This window comes from Myotis davidii, unplaced genomic scaffold (assembly GCF_000327345.1).
Source record: "Myotis davidii unplaced genomic scaffold, ASM32734v1 scaffold72, whole genome shotgun sequence".
In the NCBI taxonomy this organism is placed as follows: Eukaryota; Metazoa; Chordata; class Mammalia; order Chiroptera; family Vespertilionidae; genus Myotis; species Myotis davidii.
Window position 1 is genome coordinate 6,114,912 of NW_006284618.1, and position 19,623 is coordinate 6,134,534.

At 54.3% G+C, this 19,623-nt stretch overlaps 1 protein-coding gene and 1 long non-coding RNA gene across 3 annotated transcripts in view; one reads left to right on the top strand and one right to left on the bottom strand.

The window, feature by feature from the left end:
* CTBP2 (C-terminal binding protein 2) overlaps positions 1-19,623 on the top strand; it is a 90,455-nt gene that overhangs the window by 23,473 nt on the left and 47,359 nt on the right. The window lies entirely within an intron of this gene.
* Positions 4,886-9,774, bottom strand: LOC107185250. Its single transcript, XR_001516158.1, has 2 exons — positions 9,173-9,774; positions 4,886-5,236 (listed from the first exon to the last, which is right to left on the bottom strand). It is a non-coding gene; the product is annotated as an uncharacterized LOC107185250 (long non-coding RNA).

Genomic DNA, 19,623 nt, shown 5'->3' on the forward strand with positions numbered 1-19,623 from the left:
ACTGCGGGCCCTGCTTGGGAGGAACAGTGGTCTTCTCTTCCCTGGTGGGTGGCAGGGGGTCATTATTGAGCACCCCCTCGAGGTGTGATGCTGGGTAGGTGGGAGGTCCACCTCTTTTCCAAGATTTTTATGGTGCTGGCTGGGACCCCGTTTTATTCATGAACATGCGATGCTCAGATCACTGCACCCAGGTTAGGGGACCACCAGAGGCGGATGCCCGAGGACTGATGGTCATTGTTTCTGAGGCCTGGAGCATGCATGTGTTAAAGGGAAGGGGGGGAGTGCTGCCAGGGTCAGGGCTGCCCTTGTTGCAGGAAATGATTATTTTCTGTTTACTGTAAGTTTCAGGTTGATGATGTGGATGTGTGAATGGGTAGGAAATTAGCTTTCTCGTAAAAAAAAAAAAAATGTTGGGTCTCCAATCGGGTGTGATTAACGAGAGGAAAAGGTTGTGTGTGTGGATCTTTTTGTTTGGTTTATCTTCGTTATCGCCGCTGCAGCCTCTGCTCCCGGCACGCATTGGACCAGTGGCAGTTTTGCTAACATGGTCTTCGTTTTAGGCGGTTTCAGTTTCTACGTCCCTCTAGGCCAGCGGTTCTCAACCTGTGGGTCGCGACCCCTTTGGAGGTCAAACGACCCTTTCACAGGGGTTGCCTAAGACCATCGGAAAACACATATATAATTACATATTGTTTTTGTGGTTAATCACTATGCTTTAATTATGTTCAATTTGTAACAAGGAAATTGGGGGTCACCACAACATGAGGAACTGTATTAAAGGGTCGCGGCATCAGGAAGGTTGAGAACCTCTGATCTAGGTTCTTACCGACGGACGCACACCACCTCCCGGGTTCGAGTGGCAGCTTCCTCAGCAACAGATGCTAAAGACCCACTTTACAGCCCAAGAAACCATCCATGTAGTACTGAGGGAATCTGGCTTCTTTGAGGTTTTTCATCTCTAATTTCTGGATCCCGATGTAGTGCCTTTTCTAAAGTAAGGCTGAGAATTCCGTTGTCCTGGTGGGAGTGTGTCCCCACGCCTGTTGCCCATGGCTCCCTCCTTACCTGGCTTCTAACACCCACAGAACACATGTGCTTTATTTATTGATTGACTCATTTATTTTTGGCAAACGGCAACTCCCACCTGGCCCCATGCTGTTAAAAATACAGCCTTCTTGGTGAGCTGAATGCATTCTTGCCACGTAGCAATTAAGATAATTCCCCTAGACTTGTACCAGTTAAGGATAAGTAGGAGGTTTTAAAAGAAAGTGCTGTGTAATTGAACGGGTTTTTGTGGGCACATGGGTAACACGTGAGAATACCTGCCCTGAGCGGACTCCTGCGTAAGCAGGTAATAAAAGGGCACATTTTCCTGTGCTTATCCTGAGACGCAGCCGAGAGGTGACATTTATACATATTTCATGATGCGGTTTCCTTAGGCACCAGCAGCAAACAAATCACTTTCTCAGCAGTATACTGTTTAAAAGAACAGCAACAACCTGCGGGGTGGGCCGCAGAAGCTGTTGAAGTTCATTGTATGTGGCAGAAAGATAGAACAATAGGAAATAAATGTGTGTGGCGGGGAAACAAACCAAGGATGCACAGCAGCCCTGGGCGCCTGATTGCGGTGTTTAATTTCCATGCCTTCATAAATGTGTCCTCAGAACTGCTCCCACTCGGCGCCCCCATTGCGCTCTTTCTCCAAGCTGAGGGTCAGATGTCCCCGTGAGCTTCCCTCCCGTGGGTGCGTTGGGAGTGGGCCTTGATTTATTGGACGGTATTGCACTGCCGTTTAATGTAGGAGATTTGCAGGAAACGTGGCAAAGATATCAGGTTCCCGTGCCCAGTAACTCGACACCTTCTCTGTGGCCGCCTCCCTTTCCGCCCAGCTAGCTATACATTGTTTAACTGACAGGAGCCCTTTGTTGGTCTGGCCCCGTGTAACCCGCACCTCCTTGGACAATTCAGCTGAAGCCGGGCAGGGTGACTGGTTTCCCTGGTCTGAGGAGGAGGCAGAGCCTCAGAGCGGCCTTGCCTCTCCGGAGGGCGCTGGGGGCTGGGCAGTGCAGCTTTACTGGATGGCCCCTCGGTCACGGTGACCATCGCCCCGCCCCTTCTGCAGCCGAGGTGGATTGCTTCCACAATGCAAGGGCACAGGGGCGAGATGTTATGGGGACAGCGCTGTACGAGGGCAGGTTCTGTGTCCTGGGGGGTCTAGATCAAGTGCCCTCGGCCTCATCTGCATCTTAATATCGGTAATCTACTGGAATTGGCTTTGCTGGGTGTCCATCGCCCCTCTGGCACTTTGGGGTCCTCCCATGAGGGCAGGAGGGTGGGAGCCTTGCTCGTTGATAGCACAGAAACCCGGGGTGCCAGTCTCCTGGCGGACACCGAGTGTCTGGCTCTGGGGTGAAATTAATGAAGGTGTTGTAAATGAACTTGGATTAAGGAACAGTGCTCTGTTAGCGTAGAACTTCCTAAAGCGGCTTCCCCAAGCTCCCTGAGGCAGAAGCCCTGTCCGTTGCCCTCATGGTCACCATAATTTTATGTACATGACCTGCACATCATGGAAGACACAGCACTGTTTTGAATGAATGGGACCAGGGAGGTTTGGCGTGGCTGGGCCCATCCCAGCATCTGTCTGGAGGGCAGGGCTGGCGACATTAGCCGGCAGCGTTTTCTGCAGACAGAAGGCAGCCCAGCGTGTTGCACTACCTGTTGGGGAGGTGCGCGTGTTCTGAGATAATGAAGCATAAACAGCGTGCCTCTGTCTCCCCTGCCTGCACTCAGGGCTGGGAGTTTGAATTCCGTGGGCCTTGGGGACCCGGCTGTACCCTCCTGTCTCCTGGGGGCATCGTGCTTGCAGCCTCCTGGGCGAGGGCTGCATCGGAGCTGGGATTCTGCGCACGGCAAGGAGGGCCAACTGGCTCCGGCGTCCATCACCCCGGGCCCCTTGGGATGAAGGACAGATGGCGTATGTATCAGATTCCTGCATGGACCCAGCATGGCGGCCGCCTCCTTGCCTGCCCTGCAGATTTGGAAGCTGGTATTTCCTGCGTGCGTAACTGATGGCCCCAGGCCCACGGTTGTTAAAACCGTAACTTTGAGAGCACTGTACAGGCTTTTCGTAATTCAATTGAAACTCGCTGCTGCTTCCTAATTACAGCTGAAATGACCTCTAAACCGCGGCAAAGGGCTGCAACTTCCTCTTGGAAGGCGGATTCATATTGATTTGTACTCTGATCTCCCACGGGCTTAAATGGCAGCACCGCGGAGGCCTGTGTAAAGCCGGAAAGCCTGCGTGTTTAAACAGCAGATTGACACGGCGCTCGGCTTGGCGGGGAAGCAGCCCGGCTCTTTAGTCAGGAGCCGCATCAGCGGCCGCTCCCTCCCTCCAGCAGCCCCACGGCTTTGGCACATCCTCCTCGTGTGCGTGGGGAAGGCAAAGACTTGGCCGTCGCCTTGGTGATGGTGGGGGGCTGATGGCAGGGCCAGGAATGCTTGCAGCATGACCTTGGCCCCGCCGATGGCATTGACCTTGGGCAGACTAAACCCCTCTGCGCTGACTGACTCGGGTTCCCCCTGTGAAATGGGGGTGAGCAGTAACGGTCCGTCGCCGAATTGTGTGGGTCAGCGAGACGCCTGCGTCCAGGTTACAGGAACCTTCAGGTGAAAGGTGACTGGGACTCTAGACTTCCTTGCTCATAACAGACAGTTCTGTCCTGTTTTCTCCTGGGACTTTGGACGTGGGAAGCAGCCCCCTTTTCCATCAAGCTGCTGGTGATGTTTCTTCATCAGGGAGGAAGGGTTTGGGGTTCCCTGAGCCTTTTCCCTGCAAGTTCCACTCATTTTGTGCGAGGGAGGGGTGACAGGAAGGCCTGCTCCCAGGTGGGACTGGCTACCTGCACACCTGTTTACGGATGTGCTTCCTTCTGTGGGAGCGGGTCCCCCCTCTTCTGTCGATGGCTCCCAGCCTCTGCAGTTTCCGCGGACATGCTGTGTGACCAGGAGGTGGAGGCGGGTGCAGCCCGTCCCTGGGGTGGTGACCGGTCAGCATGGAGCGGCCCAGCGCAGCGGCTTTATCTGCGAGCAGCGCTGGAGAGCCTGCCAGCTCGGCCGCTTCCCATGAAAGCCGGTTAGATCCAGGTCACCGCTCTGGACGCCTGCATTTTATGGCAAATTCTAAAAATGCAGATTTGTAACAAGCAGTGGTAATGAATTCAGACTGTTTGAATTTCACACTGAATAATGGTTGGAATTATCAGAGCCTGGGGCTTGTGAGAGCCTTGGATCGCCGTAATCTTTTCTCAAGATTCAATTGATGGCATGAGGTAATGTCACATTACTTTACTAACAGCCTGGCCATAAAAGAAGCACCTACTGGGAAAGGAGAATGTAGTCAGAATACTAGTAATAACAAGGCCGTTTGGAAATGGAGTATGTTTGGTGAAGTTCAGAAAGCCTCATCTCATTTAAAATGTGATGCTGTGCCCACGGGATCAGGTGCAGTGCCTCTGTGCCCTCGGCTTCCTCGCTTCTACATTCAACACGTTCTCCTGTAAACGCTCCCATTTGCAGTCACGGAAAGGGATTCAGGGAGTATGGGAAGAGGGACAGCTCTGAAATCCGTTCTGGTTTCGTGTTGTTCTCGCCATTCTGCCCGTCCGCCCCGCCCCCAAAGGGAGATTGTAAACCCGCGAGGAAGGACAGTGCCCAGACCCGGAGGAGCAGTGCTGTGTACCTTGCGCTGTCTCGGATTCTCTTCCATGTCTCTCCCGCAAACGGCCAAGGTGGAGATTTCCTCCTTTTAAGCTGAGTTGATGGTCACAGGAGGGAGTGAGCACATGTCCTAAAACTCCGTTAATATTTGCACACGTTTGTGGTATTTAAACTTCCTTAATTTTAGAATTTATTGCCACTATTTCGGGCTGTGCGGGGGTGTGGAGGCGACACATTGCCCCGAGTTCCAGCCTCCGGGAGAGGAGCCACGTTGCTGGGCGCAAAGGTGGGGAGACGCCGGGCCTCCGTTCTCAGCGCAGAAGCGCCTTGTTCGATGTCGAGCTTCCCTTACCAAAGGAATGGATTTATAGCTTTTGACATTTTGCTCTTAGAATTAATTAGGTGGCTAATCATTATAAATACCATTTTCTTCTGCTGTTGTCTCCATTTAATAGGGCCTTCTCCTGCCGCATGCACTTGTCAGTTTCAGACTGAGCCTTGTGTTGGCTTTTATGATCTGTCAAGGGAAAATGGAAGTAAATCCTGTGTAATATGCTAATTGATCTGTTTGGGAATTTTTAGATATAGACAACATCTGTGCTTGCCAGCAACACAGCTAATGGCTTCCGTTCTTGGGCCAGTGAGGTTTTCTGGGTCTCCGTGACCTTGCCGACACAGCCGTGTCCTCCCCACCAGGGTTTGGCAGTGTGGAATTTGGGGGCCTTTTTCTGGTGCCCAGGGGCCCGGCCTGAGACCACGCAGGATTCTAGTGTGAGGGTGCCTCTGGCCAGCGTGGGCCGGCTCTAGTCTTGTGCCCACCCCACCCCCAGCCTAGACCAGACTGGCTAGAGCGATGGGTTCAGAGCCTGTGGCCTTGGGCCTGGGCCCCCAGAACCCTGCCGATCTTGTTGATGCTGCATTTCCGGGGAGCGAGGCACCTTTGCTTGCCCTCAGGCGGTGGTTTGGGCCACGTGAGAGCTTATTTTTTCGTGCAACCCTGGGCAGCCAGAAGTAGCGTCTTCTCCTGTGAAGCACGAGGGGCTGGGGCGACGGGCGGGGGGAGGGGGGCGGCTGCGCCCGGGAGAGCCGCCTCCTGGAGGAGCTTTTCCCAGCAGCTGGTGGCAGGACCGAGGGCCCTTCAGTAGCCTGAGCGCTGGGGTCATACACCGCTTTCCCTGGCCATGGAGGGCAAAGGTGGAAGCAGCTTTTGGGGGTGGAGGGGGGGGACCCAGCCTGGGCCCGCACTGGCCTGAAGCGGAAGCCCCGCAGCTGAGCACTGTGAGCGTGCTGGTCAGTCTGGGCACACAGCCCCATCACTCCCTGTGTGTGTGCGGTCCTGCCAGTTTGGGGAGTGCCCTTATTTCTCCTGAGTGTAATGGATAATGGAGGCTGATCAACGTCTCCTGGCACTTGGCAGGAGCAGCATAGGATCAGAACCTGGTCTGGGTTGGACCTGCCCACCCAGAATGCTCTGCTCCATTACCAGCTCCCCACACAGTTCCGGTTTGGGGGGTAAAAGGTTTGATGTTGAAGGCACCTGATTGGCTGTTGACTTGATGGGTGTTCTGTCCTCTCTCAAGCTTGTTTACACACAGCCTCTAGGAAGAGGCTTCCTGACAAGCTAAATGTTCTCAGTTGAGATGCATGTGTGGGGCTTGGAGCTCCATTCCCCACAGACCAAGCCGGGTGGGCCCAGACTAGGACATGCATCTTGGACTTCCCAGGAGCCAGGCCCCCAGGCTGGACCAGCGCAGGGGTCGGGGGGCTCAAACCCCAGAGTCTCTGTGTGTGTGGGTCTCTTTCTGTTCAGCAAAAGCAAACCGGCTCCGGGCCCACTGGCACTGCAGGTGTGGCTGGGGTGGGGACAAGTAAAGAACAGGCTGGGATTCTGGAGCAACCTGCCCAGGCCCACACCTGTTCCCAGGACTGAGCACACCCGGCTCACGCCCTGGCAGTGGCTGATGGCCAGGGTGGTCTCCAGGTTTCCGTGTGCACTGTATGAAGGCGGTTACTGGCTGCTGTGCTGTCATCACTGTGGCCTCAGGTTCCTTTTATCTGCGCCTGTAGTCACCTTGCACAGGTAATCATTGCAGACAGCCTGTTTTCGAGTTACCAGCACCCGGACCTACTCATCTCTGACTGAACTTGCACACTCAAGCACACTTAGATGCTCACACACAAACTCCTGCAGACCCTCACACATGCTCACTCATACACACGGGGGGTGCAGACCCTGCTTGTGGCATGTGTGACTGGGGGGCACCTGCATCTGGACCAGGTGAGGAATTTCTCAGACCCCCGTCCTCATCTGGGTGCAATCGCTCTCTTAGCTCCCAAGGGAGAGGATGGAGGTCTTAGACAAACAGTTGCCCGTCTTCACTGTTGGCTGAAATGTTATAGCCCTGGAGTTGGGGTGATTGGACCGTGCAGGCTTTTCCTCCTCCCTCCCCAGTCAGTTTTATCATTGGATTTCAAAGGACCACGAGTGGACCTGGTTTACCCATTCCCTCAACCAGGTACTCAGCAAGCATGGCTCAGATCATGCTATTATGCCAACATTAATGTGAGGGCACACGCAGTCCATAGTCAGCAGGTTCACACACTACTATCATTAAAATTTCCGGCAAAAGCTGCAAAAATTAATTGGAGGCGTGTAATAGTTTAGAATGTGAGTCAGCTTGTGGTAATATAAATTACGGAAGAGAGGACAGTTTTATATACTGAGAAGCAAAGCTGGTGTACGTTCATGAGCAGCGATAGGAGTGAGGGGCTGCTTTTCCATTACGGATGCACTCGGAAGGGCCTGGACTCCGCTGATGAATAGCGTTAATTCGCTCCTACAGTTCCAATAATTCATGGTGCAGTTTAATGACTTCTAGATAAAAACAGGATTGAAATGTTAATTTCTCTGAGGAAATTGGGGCACTCTTGTATATCAGGCATTACCCCCCTATTAACCTGCTAGTTAATTTCGCTAAACTAACCTCTGAGAGATGTTTCATGTTACGAAGACTTCTGTATTTCTTACCTGAGATAGAAATAACTTTCTTTTTCTTTCTTTTTTAACCTTAATGTATGTGAGTCATCTTAGATGAGAATTTATCAGGCAGAGCTCTGTCTAGATAACTTGACCGAGTGGAGGTCTCTCCACACTTAGTTTCGTAAACAGCCATGTGACTTAATCTGCATTCTGGGAACTAGTAACTGTTCTTCCTTTGTTTTCTTTGGCTGTGGGTTTGGGTGGGTTTGGGTGGGCTTTGTGCTGGGAAATAAGGACTGTGGATCCGTCCGTGTGAGATGCCTGAGGCTCTGGTCTCAAATCATGCAGGAATTTTGCGATCACCCTGTTATTTTGTTTTATTTTGCATTTTTCTTGCCTTTTAAACTGAGTTCAGTGCCTGCTCTCTAAAAAGAAGATGGAGCAGGAAATACTAAGTACAGTAACAAAAAGTTAACTAACGGTGTTCTGTGTAATTAAGGAATATTGAAATTTTATTCCCAGATATTTTATCATGGTAAACATGTATTACTATCTGGTTTTGCTATACAGTGGGGCCTTGACTTACGAGTGTCCCGACTAAACGAGTTTTTTGAGATACCAGCTGTCTCTCACCCGATTTTTTGCATTGGAATGAATTAAACTCGTAAGTCAAGGCCCCACTGTACACACACACACACACACACACACACACACACACACACACAAAGGGCACAAAATCCAAACCTACAAGTATTTAGGGGCAAGACCCCCTCTCCGTTTATTCTCCTGCTTTGCCTCTGGGTGTGCTGTTCCAAGAGCTGCCTGAGAAAGGACTGTTGGGCTGAGGAGGTGAAGGCCCGGCAAGACAGGGCTCTAACCTGCAGCGGGGAGCAAGGCCTGGTCCGTCCCTGGCCACACCCCCACCCCCAGCTAGTGGTCACTGGCACAGGTGGATGCTGACCCCGTGCCTGGCGCCCTTGTGCTCGAGCCACATTGACTAACTCTGTTGGTGCTGAGCCCAGAGTGGCACGGAGATCCGTCCTCAGGCGGTTCTGCACCTTCTGGGAAGGGGTGACCCCTACCCGTGTTGGCTTGCGCTGCTCCCTGCTGTCCGGGGGGGCGGGGGGGGCAGGGGGGGGCTTGGGTCCAGCCTCGCCTCCATTAGACTCACATGGGCGTTCAAGACGGGGCATCTGGCCAACCGATCTGTGTCCCCTGGTCACGACCACTTGGTGGGGTGGCTCACTGCTCACGGGCCGTGGGCACTGGGCTGTCTGTTGAAACGGGGCAGAGCCACCCCCAGATTCGACCGAAGGAGCTGATCAGCACAGGCATAACTCACCGCCTACTTTTCCTGTTCCTTTAACTTTTAATTGAAACCATTTAGTTGCCACCCCTGCTGCTAGGAATCTGGGGACAATTAGGGGGTCCCATCTGTCCTTTGAACCACATTCTATTGCTTGCTTTGCTCACCGAGAAGATGGCAGATCCGAGCAGCACTGTCTCTGCTCCCCGCTGGCTGGCTGCTATCTCACTTGAACGAATTATGGCAACTCTTTAATTCAATTATTTTCCGCAGCAGAGGCTTTGAGATGGTTCGGGTGGAAGCCGCGCCGGGTTTGCTGGTGTAAAACGGGGCCTCCGCGAGGCTGTGGGTGAATTGGGGAGTTTCACTCCGGGTGTGGATTGCGTCCACACTGCCCCCCAGCTTCCTGGCACAGGCCCCTGTTTGCCATTTCAAAACACAGATTGGAAATGGCAGGTGCCATGGGCTTTGCCAGCCTTCCCCCGAGGGGAGGAATTATCTGTCCAGTAACATTAGGTCAGCGAGTCCCTGCCCCGCTGTGTGGGAGTGAGGGGCGGGGCCCAGGCCTGGGGAAGGCCGGCTGTGACCTCGACGTGCTCAATCTCGGCCTTGGTGTTTGACTTGGAGTTAAACAGACTGTCAGGAGTAGAGGTGTGCTGTACAGTCATCTTCACCAATTTGCTTTCTAATGTGGAAAATCTGCCTAAAATAGGACCTGCTGCACTGCTGTCCCACATACGAGGGCAGGGCTGCTCTCCACCGAGTGGCCAGCAGGTCCGGGAGGGCGGGCGGAGGGTGGGCCTCCTCTGGGGGGTGGTGAGACCTGTCCTGGAGCCTGTCCTCTGCCTCCCTTGTGGGCCTCAGGGTCCCGTGGATGTGCCCCAAGGCACGTCCTCGGCGGTCAGATCTCAGGATACACGGGGAAGCTCATTTTCCCAAAACGGGGGCGTTTGTAACCCAGTTAGAGGTGCGCAGGTGCTGTTCAGCGGCAGTGAGGGAGCCGAGGAGAAGGCAGGAGCGGGACCCCGAGGCAGGACAGAGCCCAGCGTGCCCCGCCTGGCGTCCCTGGGTGCAGTAGGGCAGCACCGTCACGCTCTGAGCATGAGCGTCTCACAGTGTCACCCTAGTGTGTAGAGGTGGGTGCTTTTCGAGTGTCCTGGCTCCAGAGCCTACGCTGTGCCCACGTCTGAGTCTGACGCTCGATATTACTGGAAGGAACTGGTTTGTTCCGGGCAGCCCTTCCTGTGGAAGACGCCTGCCTTTGGTGCTGTCACTGCCTCGGCTTTACTCCGAGGCATTCAGTGGCCCGGCTTGCGAACAGCAGCACGGCTGTCGTGTGCACGCCCGTGGACACACACGTGTGTCCGTGTGTCCGCGAGAAAGGTTAGTGAGATCCTGTCAGAGGGTGGCGATGAAGTAATCAGTTATAATCTTTGGACTTGGAAACCAACCCGCCTTCCGAAATAGCATGCGTGCCCTTTGACCTAGTGACCTCCCTCCCCACCCGGTGACCTCGGGGAGACGTTTCCACAGGGTGTGGATGGCGAGAGTGGAGAGGAGCCGATCCTTTTAAAACGGCGCCTTTACCGGGGAACCAGCTCAGTGGAAGGCTGTCTTCGAGGGAACGGTCCAACATCAAATGCACATTTATGGCAGGAAGGCCTGGAAAACACTCCTGGGGGAGGCCTGACGAGTGTGTCACCATGGTTATCTTTAGCTGGGAGACGGAGGGTGGGTTTTTCCATTCTCCGGCCCCATTGTTCTGTAATGAATATGTGTTGCTTTTTTTCAAATAGGGAAAAAACTGCTGATCATCTCGATGTTTCCAGGATTATATGCTTCTGACTCGGAGGCAGCAGGCCAAGCAACAAAATGCAAGATTTAGAGATAAAGCTGATTATCCTAACGCCGCCAGGGCCTTCTCCTGGCTCTTCCTGGGACACGCAACATCCAAGGTGCTCAGTGCTGGCTGGCCAGGAGCATCCTGCTGTACCCCCACTTCTCAGTGAGCATGCCCAGATGTCGCCTAGATCGTGCCTGCTAGGTGCACCGGTTAATAATGGCGGTTTTGTAATCAAAGAAAACACGATAATTTCAAGAGAAACATCAAAAGTGCTTTATTCAAAGTAGTGTCAATCACTAGCTACCCATTTCCCCCATCTTTTGGGTAATTTGTGGATACGTCCTAATAGAACTTTTCTGTTTTGAGGCAGACCATTCAGAGACCCAGTTTTCCACGTCCCCGTACGTTTTGAAGTGCTGCTCAGAAAGTGTGTGTGCCATCAATCAGATCAAGTGGTCATCTGAAGGGGCAAGGTCTGGTGAACACGGCGGGTGAATACAGCGGTAACAGATCTTCCCAGGCAGGATCTTTTCACGGGTCTTTAGCTGGTTTTGAAGTGTGTGATGGTGCGTCATCATGAAGCCAAATTACTTTGCCGTGTCTTCTGGCCCATTCTGGTCGTTTCACATTCAAAGCGTGGTTCAAATTGATTATTTGTTGTCGGTAGCGATCAGTATTAACGATTTCACCTGGTTTTAGAAGCTCCTAATACACCACACCTTCCTGGTCCCACCAAACGCATTGTCGTCTTTCCGAAGCGATTTGGCCTTGCAGTCGATGTTGATGGTTGACCTGGATCAACCCACGATTTTGTGCATTTGGGATTCTCAACATAAATCCGCTTTTCATGGCAGGTCACAGTTCGATGCAAAAAAGACTTTCGTGCCGTTGAAGCAACATTTTACTGATGACTTTTCAGTTTTCCATTTGTCTTTTGTTCAGTGGATGTGGCACCCATTTTCCTTCCTTTAAAACCTTTCCCATCGCTGTAAATGATCGGGAATTGTTTGCTGAGCAATGTTGAATCTTTCTGCAAGTTGTTTTTGAGTTTGACACACATCTTCATCCAATAATGCTTATAATGATTGGTCTTCAAACTTTTTCGGTTCACCTGGACGTTCTTTGTCTTTCACATCGAAATCATCACTTTTAAAGCGTTTAAACCAGTGTTCACGAGTATCTTGAGATGGAGCATGTTCACCATAAGCTTCCTGAAGTAAAGTAATGAATTAAAACTTACTGCAAATGCTCTTTTTTTGGCATGAAATTTGACATTTTTAAGCGTAAAAAATATCTATGATGTTAACACCTTCAGAAATTTTGACATGAAGTTTTGAAGCTTGTTGTCAATACAACAAAATAGCATACATATCAGGTCACATATATATCAACATACGTGTAACTCCATCTAGTGGGGAAAATCCGCATCATTAACCGGTCCACCTAGTAGGTCAACGCTTCCTTTCGGTATCTCAGGGCATGTGCGCAGACATGGGATCCGTGGCACTGGCGTCTGTGTGTTTACTGTGAATTACCTAAGTTTGAGGGTTTTGTTCGTTTTGTGTTGGGGGGTCTTTTTTTGGCAGATCAGTGTCTGTGTGTCCAGCTGCCATTTGGTAGCTGTGTGACCCTGGGAAAATGGCTGGTCCTCTGGGTCCCTCTTTTCTCCTTAAAAACAGGGACAGCCGTGCCTGCTTGGGAGGCTCATGGGGACTCAGTGGTCAGTGCTTATAAATTGGGTGTGCAGGGGAGCACCCCAGAGAAGCTCTGGAGTAAACACATCTATGCTGGAGGCACTGTCCTAGACGTGGGATCCCACTCGTAGTCAAACAGAAAGACTCCAGGGAAAAGTAAATACAGAGGGTGGGGTGCAAGGTGTGGGTGATGGGACTCATCCGCCTGTAAGACCTGAGGTCCTCAACAGGCCGACCTCACCTGTTAGGAGCCTTCCCGCCTGTTCCCGGCATGAATGGACATTCCCCGGGGGCTTCTTCTTCCTTTGAACCTGTGCAGGCTGCTTCTGTCCTTGGCAAGGACCTGCCCAAGCCCATCTTCCTCAGGCTTGAGGTTGGGGCTGGCCAGCTCTCACACTCCACAGGCTCGATTTGTTCAGAAATTCAGTGTGTGTGCCAGTGGGCAGGCTGGCACTAAGCTTATGTTCCAGGAGCGAGCTTGTCTTGCAGGGTCTGTGCGTCCAGCTGAGAATCCTATCCTATATAATAAAAGGCTAATATGCAAATCTACTGAATGGCGGAACAACCAGTTGCTATGGTGTGCGCTGACCACCAGGGGGCAGGCGCTCAGTGCAGGAGCTCCCCACAGGGGGAGCAGCGCGAAGCCAGAAGCTGGGCTCATGGCTGGCGAGCACAGCGGAGGTGGCGGGAACCTGTGCCGCCTCCACGGTAGCCTCTAGTATAATATGTCTTGTGTGGGGAGCCCAAACTCAGGCCCTGTTCCGGCCCCATATGTGGGGAGCCGGCACGGCCATGGCATACTCATGCCAGCTCAGCCTGGTTCAGTGACCCTGAGTGGGGGCGATGAAAGGCTTAGAAAAGACAGACAAGAGAATGAAAGCTGGGTCTCGGCGGGACGCTGCCCCTCTGATGGACAGTGCCAACGCCCACAAGCCGTGTCTTTATTTTATAGCAGATGCCACGAGGCAAAGTAGGGGCGTGATCAAGATGTTTACAACATTCTCGTGGGTTTCGATCCTACTCAACTACATGCACCTGAACTCTATCAACCCCACATCTCTCAGACATGTGGGGCCACGTGTTCGGACCATAGGTGCAAGCTTACAACTATAGCTGTTGGCTATCACTGTGCTGGGAAGGCTCTGCCCTCCAAGCTGGGACTTGCACGTGGCAGTGAAAGGACTGTGCCCTCTCCTCAGTCCGAGGCTTGAACCTGTCCGAACACCGTAGCTGCGCCCCACAGTCTTGGACTGAGTGGTCTGTGGTGAGAGTGGAGAACAGGTCTCTGAGCAGGAGCTGAGGTTGCCGTGGTGGGAGGTGCCAGCCACGTGATGGTCTGGGGAAGGACTTCTAGTTGAGGGCGCCGGGCTGCAAAGGCCCCTGGGCAGTGGCCAGTGTGGCGGTGGCTGTGGGAGGAGGCAGAGCAGACCAGGAACAGGTTAGGGCAGTGGTCGGCAAACTGCGGCTCGTGAGCCACAGCAGCTCTTTGGCCCCTTGAGTGTGGCTCTTCCACAAAATACCACGTTCGGGTAGGCACGTACAGTGCGATTGAATCTTCGTGGCCCATGCGCAGAAGTCGGTTTTCAGCCTGGGCGAGTCTATTTTGAAGAAGTGGCGTTAGAAGAAGTGGGGGTACGTTCGCTGAGGTCGACCCCTCAGATTCTGCGTACGGGCCACGAAGTTTCAATCGCACTGTACTTGCGCACCCGCATGTGGTATTTTGTGGAAGAGCCACACTCAAGGGGCCAAAGAGCCGCATGTGGCTCGCGAGCCGCAATTTGCCGACCACGGGGTTAGGGTGACCATCCTGATCTTGACCATTAAGGCAGTGGGAGCTCTTTGGAGAGCTGCAGGGATCAGATTTGAAGAAAAGACCCCAAGGTGTCTCTCCGGAAGGTGGCTTAGAAGGGGCAGGAGTAGAAGCAGGAGGCCTCTAGGCGCCCCAGGGGGTCGCTCAGAGGCAGGCCACGGCGTTGACTCCGTAGTGGCGGGCGTGGGCCGGCGGGAGAGCCCACGTCCTGCTGGAGGCTGGTGTGTCCCGGACACGCTGCAGGTCCTTCCCCCCCGGGTCTGAGGTGGGAACTGTGTGTGGTCGGCGGGATCTCGCAAACAGCTACTCCTCCACCGAGCACCTGTGACCGCTGCGCCTGTGGCTCTCTGGCCTCGCCATTGGTCAGAGGAGCTGACGGGACGGACCCTGCGTAATGGTTTGTCCTCACTTCGTCTTCTCAGCTGCTTGGGCCGCCCTCAGGGGCGTGCGAGGCCGGGTTCTGCACGGCTCTGCTGTCCGTGGAACAGTACGTCGGTGCCTTTGTCCACTCTCCGCTTTAGCCACTAGAATAACTCTTGGAGCTCAGCAGCTGTTTGCAGTCTGCCAATCCCCCTGGCACATCGGTGGGCAGCTCGGGCGGTGGGTGGGGAAGCTCAGGGGGTTGAGGTGAGTTTTCTGTCCTGGTCTTGGTGGTCGTGGTCAAGACCGGGACGCTGGCGCATGTCCATGTTAATATTTTTAGGTGCCGTTGACCATGGAGAACGAGACCTCGGATGGGGGGCGGGGGGCTACTGTCAGTGTGCCAGCATGCCTTGCCCAGTCACCTCAGTTTGGTCACAGGGGAGAGGGAGACAGAATTAGCTGAAAATGTTACCTGAGGCAAGAGGTATATTAAATTTTTATAGAATCCATCGAATAATGGAACGTTGAGGTTAGTTACAGACAGATTTTTGTGAAGCTGCTGTCGTCTCCAGAGGGTGGCCAGTTGGGCTGCATTTAAATGGGGTGGGTGTCAGTCGGCTATAAGGAATTGGGGAGGGGGGGGCGGTTCAAATTGTAAGAGAAAGTTTATGTAGGAAGGTGCAGAAGTGAGCCAGCTGGGCTGCGTGGGCGCAGGGCACAAGTCACAGGTGCAGAAGAAGGGCCCTTGGAGCTTAGGAGAGAGAAAGGCACAGGTGATGGCCTGGGAAGGGTGGGGGAGGGAAAGGTGGGGCGTGCTCGCAGGCCAGGCCTGTGAGCTGCTGCGCCAGGGGAGGTGCCCAGCCCAGGCCGCTGTTGCTTCGAGCCTGTCTAGGCCTTGGCCTTGGCCACCAGGGCGGACTTGGGGCCTCAGGCCTGCTGTTGGGCTGGTTCTCGCTTTCGCTGTGGCCTGTAGATTCAGGTCCCTCAGCCTCACACCGCCTCCAGCTGATGTCAGAGATGGGGCCAAATGGTGGCTGGTCCAGGGACCCCTGGGGGGCGGGACTGGGGTTCAGGTATTTCGCAGTGTGGGTTAAGGATGGCCACTCGGGAGCCAGTTCCTCGAAGCAGCCCCAGCTCAGGCAGAAGGCAGCCAGGGAGCTGTCAGACCCCTGCCTTTCCTTTGAGGCCACTGAGCCCAGGCTGAGGCCCACCGCGGGCGGGGCCCTGTTCCCTCTGACCCGCCTGTCTCCACCTGAACCTCTGACCCACCTGGTGCGGGTCCTACGGCAGAAAGATCCACCCATCCACCCACCTCCCTTCTCTGTGCGGTGGTTTCAGGCTCACGGGAGAGTTGAGGTTGAATTGAGATGGGACAGGGTCTGGTTCCCAGATGGCCGTTTCCGCATTAGCTTTGCTCTTCGCACACAAGCAGAGGCACTGCGTTTTCCCTGAACCCTCTGAGAATTCCTTCAAACACAGAAGTGTTTACAGGTAAAGGATTTCGTTTTTCCTCAACATCAGCACATTCTCCTACAGCCAAGTGTCAGAATGAGGGTTGACCCTGATGCTGATATTGTTGAATCCTCAGCCCTGCGGTGGGTGTTGCCGGCCCCGGTAGCGTCTCCCTGTGCACAGGGAAGCCTCGTGGCCTTGCTCCTCGGTCGTCTCAATCCAGAGCACTGTGTCCCCGACGGGGATGTGTTCTGAGAACAGACGGGGCATGTAGCAGACTGTCCCTCCGTGCGGGTCTGTCGCGGGTGTTGTACGCTTTGGGCAGGAGTATCTGACGGCCCTGTCGGAGGTCACGCGGTGGCAGTTTATCTCCTTGCAGTGAGGACAACCTGAGCCACGTGGTCACTGAGTCTGCTTCCTCCGCTAGGAAGCCGTTACCTTCCCACGGCATTTACTGAGCGAGGAGCAGGGAGGGCGCCTGAGACGGTATGTTGTGCTGGACCTTCGGGCTTCTCCCCTGGTCTCAGCCCCGGGTCCTTCCCCGCGTCGGTCCCTGTGAGGGCTGCGAGTGAGAGTCTTCCCGGCCGTCATGTGTGCACACTGTTTCCATCCGCTTCCCTTTTTCTCTTGCGCACAGTGAGGACCCAGGAGAGAGTGTAAGAGCCCTGGCTGCTTTCTTCATTTCATGGCTTATGTCCTGTATTATCCTTGTTCATTCTGGTGCTCATGTTGGTTCAATTGGGCCAGCGGTGCCTCTTCAGGTGGCTCCCTAACCTTGTCTCTTTTGACAAGTCTCCCATCCTTTGCTGAGCATTTCTTTACTTCCTGGTTTAATCCCCCTCCCATCCTCCATCCCCCCAAGTCACCCTCCTCCACGGCTGTGTGCCTTCTGGTGGGCCCTGTGTCGGGATGGAGGGGGGCGGGTGGTGGTGCCCGTTTCTAGTTGTGGGTGGAATACACCGTCGGGCGCCCTGGGCCCACGGACTCAGCGGCCGGCCTCGCGCAGCTCGGGCCAGCAGTGCCTCCCAGTGTTGACCTTCGGGGCAGGCTCCAGGCCCGGGTCTGGCCCTTCCATATGGCCGTGGCTAAAGTTCCCTCCGTTCCATAAATAATGGATGACTTCAGCTGCTGGGCGGGTGTCTCCTTTTCCCACTTTCTTGTGGCGCGTTTGCATCTGGAGACCTCGGTGGCTTTGGAGCCGGAGTTCATTTCAGAAAAGACCCATCGGAGATCGTGTTTCCAGTGACGATCGGGACCGCAGATGTCAGCCCTGGTGCCGTGGGAGGCTTAGGGCGGCCTCCAGTCCCCAACGGTCCTCTCCTTAGGACAATGGTCAGGGAGCAGTGGCTAGAGGCACGGGGAAGGGCCCACACCGAGAATCCAGCGCCGCTGACGTCACCTGCCCTGGCCCAGGTGCCCTGCTGGCTTCTCCTCCTCAGGGGCGGTGTATTTCTCTTTCGAAGTTTTGGGTGCTGTTCCCTTAAGTAAAATTATACAGACGCCAGGTTTATCTGCTCCAAAAAGTACGGGCCCCTTAGAGACGCTTAGCAGAGCACACAGCGCCGTCGTGCAGTCACACTCACCCTCCCGATGACTGCGCTCTGCGGTGAGCCGGCGGTGAGTGCCTGAACGTGCAGCAGAACCGACTCAGCGTCTTACTGACAAGATCAGCAGATATGCAGGCCCGGCATCGGGGCAGTGAGCGGTGCCCGGGGTTTTTCAATTCTGCCGGAAACATTCAGAATCGCGGGGAAAGTCTGTGCTTCTCCGTGCGCCCGGCCTGCGCGTGGTTCTCAGCCCAGGGGAGGGTTCCTAGGCCGGCTCCCCGTCTCATCTGAGTGCCCTGGGAATAACCTCACCACCAACACAGCCCTAATGTGGGAGCTGATTCTATTCAAATGAGCAGCTGTCATAGATATTTTGGTCATCTTTTGTCACGGAGAGTAAGTGTCCCTCCGGGAGTGAGTGGCATTCAGCTCTCTGGGAGAATCAATAAGGGCGCAGGGCAGTGCGGCCCGCCCTGTTGTTGGAGCCAGGGCTCGATTTAGCTTCCTATTCCTAATGGGCTGTTGGAAAATGATCTTTCGTCATTGCTTTTTCATTCTTATTGAAACCAGCCACTGTGTGTTCGTCTCAGTCTGAGGAAGGAGGACCCGAAGGTATGGCGTCCGTGTGACCGACTGTGCTGCCCACCGGGCCTGCCCGGGTCCTCGCGTCTCATCGGCACCTTCCCCGGTTATTTAGAATCCACCCTGGGTGACCTGTCGGGACCTGGCCAAGGTGGGTGGGGTTAAAGCAGCGTGGAAATAGAAGAATCTCAGGGCGGCTATAGAACGCCCCGAAACAGAACATCTGTCTGGGTGGTGGAGTCTGCTGTGAGCACATGTTCAGCTGCACACGCAGCATGTGTAATAAGTGATAGTAAGGCCCTGCTTCTGACAGCTCGGGGCAGAAGGGTCTCTGGGCCTGGCCTCGCATAGGACACAGGTCGTCCCGTCTCCCTGGGACAGGGGATCTGAGCACCAGCCGGGGTGTCCCTCCCGAAAGGTTCTGCTTCATCCTTGGGGACCCTGGTGATGCAGTCAGAGCGGTTTTCTGTGTGGACTGGGGAGCAGATGGTGTCTGGGATCCACCTGTGTCTGGATCCAGACCCCTTTCTTTAAGCCGAAACACAAGCTCCTATTGATACCAAATGTTGAAATGACAGAGGAGACTCCAGTGGTGACCCGTTCACACTAAAGGCCGTCGAGGTGACCAGAGCATGAACTCAGAGATGGGAAGACTGTGGCATACATGGGGTTGGGCACCGGCCACGCCCCCCACAGCTCTTTCCTGGGTGATTTCTGCCACGCGCCTGGGTGCTCATTTTTCTGGGGAAGCTCCCATTTGACCCAAAGAGCTCTGTTGTTGGAAATCCCACTGCGCACCTCGGTGCAGTGTGCCACTTGGCAGCGTCGGCGCCGGGCCTGGGCAAGGAGCTTGAAAGATTGTTCTCTGGGCCCAGGAGCTTGGAGCCAGGGCAGGGTGGTTCTTTCCTTCCTGTCTCCACTTCTGTCCTGTTGCTCTGAAAACACAGATACGGGGAGCATGCCCTTGGCCATGTGTGCCCTGTCACCCACAGGTGCCTCTGTTTCCCTGCAGATTCCCCGCTTAGCCTTTCGGAAGGGCCCTTCGGAACTGAGCCAGCTGGCCCATTCTCTGCTCCCTGGCCCGTGCCATCCCCATCGGCCTTGTTTTATTTCATTTGAGTCTTGCAAGTTTTTACTGCCATCTTTCTGGTCTCACTTCGCTCGGGGGGCAGGCTCCCCCCGCCTCGTTCCAATAATGCAGTCTTCAGCATGTTGGATTAATTTCCTGTTCCACATCGACTCCAGCTTCCTGCACAAATGACTGATTTGTTAGCGGCTTTACCACTTCCTCCAGCCGTGGGGCTCTGCGTGGATGTCCCGGTTTTCC